Below are 9,015 nucleotides of genomic sequence, written 5' to 3'. Positions count from 1 at the left end.
CTCCTCATTTACTTTTTGTACATATGTTTTCTTTTTGTTTTATTTTAGATGATGCACTTGAGAATGCTCGACTGGAAATTGAAAAATTGAAAAATAGTCTAGTAAAACTGAAAGAAAGTGGTGAGTCGTTAGCATATGTAGTGACAATAGATCACACAATAACATAATATGTGTAGTGTAAGATATTATTTAGGAGCCGAAGAGGTGGGAGGCTCCATGGTTAACACTTAAGGCTCTTGCGGAGGACCTTGAGTTTGGTTGTAGCACCCATGTTGGGCAACTCACAACCACCTGTAACTCCAGCTCCAGGGGATTTGGCACCCTCTCCTGGCCTGTGTGGACACTCGCACACATGTACACAGACACACAGACACTCACACAGAAATAAAATAATACGTCTTTAAAATGTTTTTACTGATGAAAATCACAAGTACCACTCACGCAGCCATGGCTGCTCCTGCTGGTGCAGCTGCCGACACGTGCTGCCGACGTCACTCGCTGCCTACATCACTCGCTGCCTACGAAGCAGCCCCTGCTCTGCCAGGAGCTTTCCATGATTACCTTTAATCCTCCTAACAAGTCAGGTACTGAATAGGATTATCCCCATCTCGTAGATCAGGATGCTGAGTCGCGGCAAGGTTAACTGAGTTATCCATTAACTACAAAAACTATCACAGCTGATGTGTGAATCCTTCTATGTCCGATTCCAAAACCTGTCACCAGGACAAAGAACTCAGACTGTACGGTGACCACTGAAGCCAAGGGCCCTTGCAGTCCACGCAGCAATACCTCACTCCTTTGTCCACCGGAAAGCAAATAGGCTTGGAATGGTGTTGAATGACTTAATCTGACACTGCTACCAGCTATTGCAAAATTTGGATATTTCAATGGTCGCAACAGAAATGATTTACGGAATGTTTTTATCCATTTTAAATAGTTCCAAAATTAGTTATTCCTTCCTTTCAAAATATAGGAATATGATTGTGAACTCAAAAGTGCTTATGGCAACTCATAGGTCAAGTAACTCATAAAACCAGTAAGGCTGCAGAAGATTTAGAGGTGCTACAGCCAGAAGTCCTGGGTGGTACTTCTAGAAAACACTAGAAAGCACATATTTTTCATACACCCATGAAATGTTTGCCAAGAGAGGATCAGACAAGTCACCTCTCCAATCACATGGGATTAAACTAGAAATCCGGGACAGGAGTATACTGGAAAAAGTTCCCAAATATTTAAAAAGTAAAGAGGATGCTTCCAAAGAGCCTCTAGTGTTGGAGAAAAAGTCACAAGAGATACTAGAAAATACTTTGAATTGACGAAAATGGAAAGATGACATTATCAGTGTTTGTGCAATACTGCTAAATCAGTGGCTTGAGGGCCAAATCAGTGGCTTGAGGGCCAAATCAGTGGCTTGAGGGCCAAATCAGTGGCTTGAGGGAATCTCATGGTACTTAATGTTTACACCAGAGATCATGTAAGGCACAAGGCAATCTAAATTTCAGAATAAGAATAGTGAATAAAATCTGAACCAAGCAGAAAGGAGAAGCTATTAAAATAGAGCTGAGGACCAGATAAGGGCGGTGGTGGCACACACCCTTGATCCCAGCACTCAGGAAGCAGAGTCAGGTGGGTCTTTGTGAGTTCAAGGCCAGTTTGGTCTACATTACAAGTTCCAGCCCAGCCAAAGCTACATAATTAGACCCTGTCTCAAGAGAGAGAGAGAGAGAGAGAGAGAGAGAGAGAGAGAGAGAGAGAGAGAGAGAGAGAGTTAAGGACCAAGGAGATGGCTCAGCAGGTAAAGTGCTTGCCACAAAAATCCCCGAACCCAACTAACAATTAAAAAGATGCAGTGGTGCACATCTGTAATCTTGTGGAAAGCTTGTGGAGCAGTGCACAGTACTGTAGCAGAGACAAGAAGAACCTTCTCAGAACAAGGTGGAAGGAAGGAAAGGACTGACTGCTAAAAAGCTGCCCTTCCCCTGCACTCCTGCAGTGACACAGGCAGGCACATGCCTGTACACACTCACACACAATATTAAATAAAACAACATTCAGGAGGCAGAGTCAGGAGAACTGATGCAAGTTTCAGGCCAGCCTGGTCTATGCTGTGACTTCCAAGACAGCCAGGGCTACCTAATAAGACCATGTCAGAGGAAGAGGAGGGGGAAGGGAGGACGGAGGAAGAGGAGGGGGAAGGGAAGACAGAGGAAGAGGAGGGGGAAGGGAAGACAGAGGAAGAGGAGGGGGAAAGGAAGACAGAGGAAGAGGAGGGAGAAAGGAGGATGGAGGAAGAGGAGGGGGAAGGGAGGACAGAGGAAGAGGAGGAAGAAGGGAGGATGGAGGAAGAGGAGGGGGAAGGGAGGACAGAGGAAGAGGAGGAAGAAGGGAGGATGGAGGAAGAGGAGGGGGAAGGGAGGACAGAGGAAGAGGAGGGAGAAGGGAGGATGGAGGAAGAGGAAGGGATCCTAAATGCATTAAATTGAATCGTTAGAAATCTTCTATAAAGAGAGTTCCACAGTCGGGCAGCTTCACAAATGAATCTAATTTGTTAGGAGTAAGTAATTGACTGGTTTTATAACTTCCAAAAGGTCAAAGAAGAGAGAAGAATTCCCAAACTTTAAGTGACCAGCATTACTATACACCAAAACCGGGTGCTATCAAACACCCCAGATTAACGCAGAAATACTTGGAAAGGGCAGAGAGCGGGAAGCAGCTTGTCAGGTGATCAAACTGAGTGCACTCACCAAGAATGGACTGGTTAGTGACTGTTTAGTGAACGCCCCGACGCTGTTAATAAGACTGCTAAGTGGAGGACCCAGGATACCCGACACCCTCACACAGATATACACGCAGGCAAAACACCAATGCACGGGCTGGAGAGATGGCTCAGAGGTGAAGAGCACTGACTGCTCTTCCAGAGGTCGGAAGTTCAATTCCCAGCAACCACATGGTGGCTCACAACCATTTGTAATGAGATCTGGTGTCCTCTTCTGGACTGCAGACATACATGCAGGCAGAACACTGTATACATAATAAATAAATAAATCTTAAAAAAAAAAACCACCAATGCACATAAAATATAAATAAATAAAACAGCAAGTGTCATGAAAAAAAAAAAAAGAATATGTCAGGGTACACCCAGCTGAAGTCAGCTCCAGAGCCATTGAGATGGCTCAGTGGGTTAAAGACCATCACACCTGATGACCTGAGTTCAGTTCCCAGGACCCATACGGTTGAAGGAGAGACCCGATGCCAAGTTATCCTTTGACATGCACGCGCACACCACACTCAAACACACAGAAAATAAATGGTTCGTGTTCCCAGAACCCTGTATTTCAGGAAACTCTACACTCAGAAAGTCTTGAGTGAGAAATACAAACCCTTCTGTTCCATTACAGTAGCTGGGAGGGTATGGCGGTGTGGTGGCTCTCCTGTGTAGATGACAACCACATACGCAGACAACCACATACGTGGAACGCAGTAGCCTGGCACTCATGAGCGTTTAGAGCGAGTGCCTCCCAAAGGAAAACTGTGACCCAAGTAGTAACCGCCTTCTTCTCTGTTTAGATGCAACTGACTTACAGAAAGCAAGAGAACATAACCAGAGGCTAGACGAGGAAATTCTGGCTTTGAGAAACCGGGTTCGATTGCTTGACTCTGAGAAAAAGGTGCTTGGAGAAATGGTAAGTGTGCTTTAGTTCCTGGAGTTTACTTATTGTGTCTCCAATAGCAACCAGCGGTGTGAGCATGCTCTAAGTTGGTCCTTTCGGAGAACTGGTTCTAACAATTGTTGCGCGTCAAGGTACAGAGGTGGTGTGTTCTCACCCAGTGTGCTTTGACCCGTCAGTGCTTAGGTTTCATTTTAAATCCTTGTTCTGAACAGTAGCATCACTGCTGCTGTATAAATGTCAGGTTTGTTTATTTGTTTTGTTGTTTTTATATGTATGGATGTTTTGCCCATATGTATGTATGGCTGTGGATCATATACTTGTAGTACCCAAGGAGGCCAGAAGGGGGCGTCAGATCCACTGCATAAAGATCATTATAAACTGTCCTGTGGGTGCTCGGAACTGAATGCAGGTCCCTCTGGCAGAGCAGCAAGTGCTCTTAACTTCTGAGCCATCTCACCAGTTAACACAGTCACCAAATAAAAACATTACTTTTATTTTGTAAAAGTTTGTGATTATTAATATGGCATTCACAGTCGTATTTTTTTTAACCATTTCTTCTTGGCAGTCTATTGGTTTGTTTTTTGTTTTTTTGGTTTTTTTTGTTGTTGTTGTTTTGAGCTGAGGACAGAACCCAGGGCCTTGTGCTTGTTAGGCAAGTGCTCTACCACTGAGCTAAATCCCCAACCCCTGATTTTTGATATATAGTATCTCCAGCTTCAGATTGTATTAATTTCATAACCATATTTATAGTATTAAAACAGTGTAAAGTACTCAAGAAACTTTGTTTTAAAAGTTAAAAAAAAAAAAAACCTGCATTTGAACTTTCCTTTGGGCCGCCAGCTCACTAATAATGACATGGAGACTTTTAATTATGAAAGCTTGGCCTTAGCTTAGGCTTTTCCTCAATCAGCTTGAGTTCCTCTCTTTGCCTGGAAGTCCCGCCTATTCTCTCCTGCCTAGCTATTGGCCATTCAGCTCTTTATTGAACCAATCACAGTAACACATCTTCACACGGCATAAACAAATATTCCACAACAAATACCCTTTGGGATAATTGTTATTAAGACAACAAGAAATGACATGCCGTTGAGACCAGAAGAATTAGAACACTGTGCATTGCTACTTGTGCTGACTGGTTGTATGTTAACCTAGAGTCATTTTGGAAGATGGAACCTCAATTTAGAAAATGTCCTCACCCAGTTGACCTATGGGCAAGCCTGTGGTACATTTCCTTGATTGATAATTGATGTGGGAGGGCCCAGTTCACTGTGGGCAGTGCCAATTCTGGACCTGTGGTTCTGGGTGCTATAAGAAAGCAGGCTGAACAAGCCATGGGAGGCAAGCCAGTAAGCAGCACCCGTCCACAGCCTCTGCATCAGCTCCTGCCTCCAAGTTCCTGCCTTGAGTTCTTACGTTGACTTCCCTCAATGTTACCTGGAAGTTTAGGCAAAATAAACTCTTTCCTCCCTAAGTTACTTTTGGTCATAATATTTTATCATATCAATAGGAACCCTAAGACATGATGCTTGTGGTGATGTACCTCCAACAGCAGTGTGATAGCCACTGTTGGAGACAGTATGGAAATCCTCAGAGCACTAACCATAGCATTAAAGTGCTCTGGTAATGGCGCTTCCAGGTGTACATTAAAAGCAAGGACTCAGATATGTATTTCTACCTTCATGTTCATAGTAGCATTGTTTACAACATCCCAAGGATAGAAATAACCTGTGTCAGTTGACAAATTTGAAAGGAAATGTGGGACATTATCACACACAATGAAATTAAAAGGAACTGAACTAGGTCCTTTGCAAGAGCAGCAAGTGCTCTTTTGTTTGTTTGTTTCTTTTTTTTCCAAGATAGGGTTTCTCTGTGTATCCTTGGCTGTCCTGGAACTTGCTGACCTCGAACTTGGCGATGAGCCTGCCTCTGCCTCCTGAGGGCAGGGATTAAAAGTGTGCACCACCAATGCTCAGCACAAGTGCTCCTAACCATCGAGCTAGCCCCCATTTTCTTTTTTTAAAGATTTAATTAATCAATTAATTATTTGTGTATGTATGCACACACTTGTCTGCCAGAGATGTACATGCCTCTGCAAGCGTAGAGGCCAGGTGTCTTAAATATTACCCTGCCTATTCCTTTGAAGCAGGGTCTCTCCCTGAACATAGATATTCTTTTGAGGCAGGGTCTCTCCCTGAACGTAGCATTCCTGTTTTCTCTGCCAGGCTGAAAGCCAGCAAGCCCCAGTGATGCTTCTGCCCCTGTTCCCCCGGGAGCTGGGATTACAGGTGTGTGTGGAACTTCTGACTTGTTACACAGGTGCTGGGATCCGCACTCCAGTCCTGGTAATTGTGCAGCCATCTCTCCAGCCTCACCTCTGTTTTCTCACCAGGGTTTTTATGAAGAGTAGAAGTTTAAACAATTAGATAAAGGTCGACTCATAAGAGTTTTACAATTTTGTGATGGGATCCAGCATGTCTACATTATTTTTGTCTGCTCTGTGGTCACAAAGTGATTCTTTTTTTTTTTTAATTTAATGCTGAGTGCTGTTTATTGAAGGAGGGAAAAGGTCTTAAATACAGGCTTACAGCACAATAGGAGAACCCCGGAGGGCAGAAGTTCGCTACCAATGTTTTACAATCTTGCATCTAAGCTGTTAATGCCCATTATGCAGGATACACAGACAAGGAACTTCCCTTAAGCATTTAGGAGAGTGGAACCCAGCAGGGAATTAGCATAGGAAGGATATCAAGGTCAAGGTCAGCAAGCAAGGCAACAGTTACCCAAAACGGGGGCCAGGGCCCTACAGGTCCCCCACAAAGTGATTCTTATCCTTTCTAATAAATGTCTTATAGTTCTAGCGTGCACATTTAGGTTTATGATCTATTAGAGATAATTTTTTGTTTATGCAGTGATGAAAGGGTTAAGGCTTGTTCATTTCCTAAAGTGCATCTAGTTTTCCCAGAAGCAGTTGTTGAAAATAACTATTTCTTTCTTGAATTACATTGTCACTTTTGTCAAAAATCAATTGTATGGGTTGGAGAGATGACTCAGTGGTTAAGAACACTGGCTGCTCTTCCAGAGACCCCAGGATCAATCCCCAACATCTACATGGCCACTCACAACCTGCTGTAACTCCAGTCCCAGGGATTCTGATGCCCTCTTCTGACTTCTTCAGGCACTGCAGGCGTGTAGTGCACAGGCATGCACAAGCAGAACACATAAAATTAAAAAGTTAAAAAAAAAAAACCACAGGCAGTGATGGCACATGCCTTTAATCCCAGCACCCCAGAGGCAGAGACAGGTGGATCTCCAAGTTTGAGGCCAGCTGGTCTACAGGGTGAGTTACAGAACAGCCAGAACTACAAAGAGAAACCGTGTCTCCAAAAACAAAAACAAACAAACAAACAAAGAGTCAGTTGTTTGGGTCTTCGGCTGGACTCTCTGTCCCACTCATCCAAGTGTCTGTTTTTAAAACAGTTATATGCTGTGGCTTTGTTATGAGTCTTAAACTAGAAAGCACCCCAGCTCCGACTTTGGGCTTTTTTCTAAGTTGTATGGGTTAATCCAGTTCTTCACCATTTCCACATTCAGTTTTGACATAAACACCTGTGAGGGCTTTGATGGCATGGCATGCACTGTTCACGTGAGCGTGAGGAAACCTCACCTTTTAACAATATTGAATCCTCCAAACTCTGGAGGTGTCGTCTCCTGATGTCAACCTTCTCTACCATGTTGTGCATCTTGCAATGCACAAATCTTACACATTCTTAATCTTAAAAAATATTTTAAAAGGAAACGAGAAGCAGAAGGACAACCATAAAATATTAATTTCATAATAGAACAAGTATAAACATTTAGGCAAATACAACCTGCACTGCTTGGGTTTTGTCAATTTCACACAAGAAGCTGGAGTCACCTGGGAAGAGGGACCCTCAGTTGAAGAATTTCCTCCACCAGATTGGCCTGTGGGCAAGTCAGTTGGGGGCATTTCCTTAATTAACGATTGATGTGAGAGGACCATGCCCACCGTGGGCAGTGCCACCCCCATAGGTGATTGTGGATATATGAGAAAACAGGCTGAGCTAGCCAGGCACAGCTAACCAGTAAGCAGTGTTCCTCTGTGGCCGCAGTTCCAGGTTCATGCTTGAGTTCCTGCCTTGGTTTCCTTCCGTGACAGACTGGAACCTGTAAGCTAAATGAATCCTTCCTTCCCTTGATATCTTTGCTCAGTGTTTGGTCACAGCCACAGGAAGCAGAGTGGGAAGCTTGTGCCTGGGAGAATGTGAGTCTTTATTCCTGTGGGCTGACAGTTTCCACAAAGCATGTGAGAGCTGTAGCTATTGTCTCCAATAAAATCTGTGTTTTCCTGCTCTGTGGCTCTGGCTGCATCTCGGCTGGGTCCCCTGGTGATGCGTCAAAGGTCCTGTTCATTTTTACCTACTTTGCCTGTTTCAGTGTGGTTGTTTCTATTGTTCTGTCTTCAGGTTGATTTTATTTTTTCTATATAGTTCATGGTATTTTTAATCTCATCCAATGCATTACTCATTTCAGACGGACTTTTTCTTCTCTAACAATTCCATTTTAAAAAATTCCAAAAAAAAAAAAAAAAAAACAACAACAACAACAAAAAAAAAATTTCCTTCATTTCAACTCATTGTGTTTAAGAAAATGCACTCCTTGGCTGAGTCTGTTTCTCTCATGTGCTTTCTTGTCCTTGCTTTTGTTGCTTGAGAAAGTCCTACATGCAGCCGTTTGGGCCGAATCCACACCCACACCCTCCCTTCAGTTCCTCCTGCCTCATCTCCCAAGTGCTGAGATTACAAGTGTGCCCCACCACACTCAGCTAATACGTGTGTTCGAACTAAAACCTCTTACAAACTGCTCAGCACACTGTGAGGTTTTTTTTTTTTTTAAGACTTTTGTTGTTGTTGTTTGTTTTTGTTTTTTGAGACAGGGTTTCTCTGTGTAGCCCTGGCTGTCCTGGATCTCACTCTGTAGACCAGGCCGGCCTCAAACTCAGAGATCTACCTGCCTCTGCCTCACAAGTGCTAGGATTAAAGTTGTGTGCCACTGCTGCCTGGCTTTAAAGACTTATTTTTAATTATGTGTGTCTGTGTGTAGTATGCTCACATGAGTACAGGTACCCACAGAGACCAGAAGTGTTGGATCACCTGAAGCTGGAGTTCAGGCAGTTGTGAGCCACATGTGAGTGCTGGCCAAAGCAGAATACAGTCTCCTGTGAAATCTGTCCTTCCATTACATTTTCCTCAGATGTTGTAGGAAAAATAAGAATTTTATCCAGATTTGCCCTTTCTTATGATGTCTGGGAAGGATAATTTTTTTT

The sequence above is a fragment of the Peromyscus eremicus genome, chromosome 2, assembly GCF_949786415.1.
Source record: "Peromyscus eremicus chromosome 2, PerEre_H2_v1, whole genome shotgun sequence".
Taxonomy (NCBI): Eukaryota; Metazoa; Chordata; class Mammalia; order Rodentia; family Cricetidae; genus Peromyscus; species Peromyscus eremicus.
Note: the sequence above shows the minus strand (reverse complement) of the source record.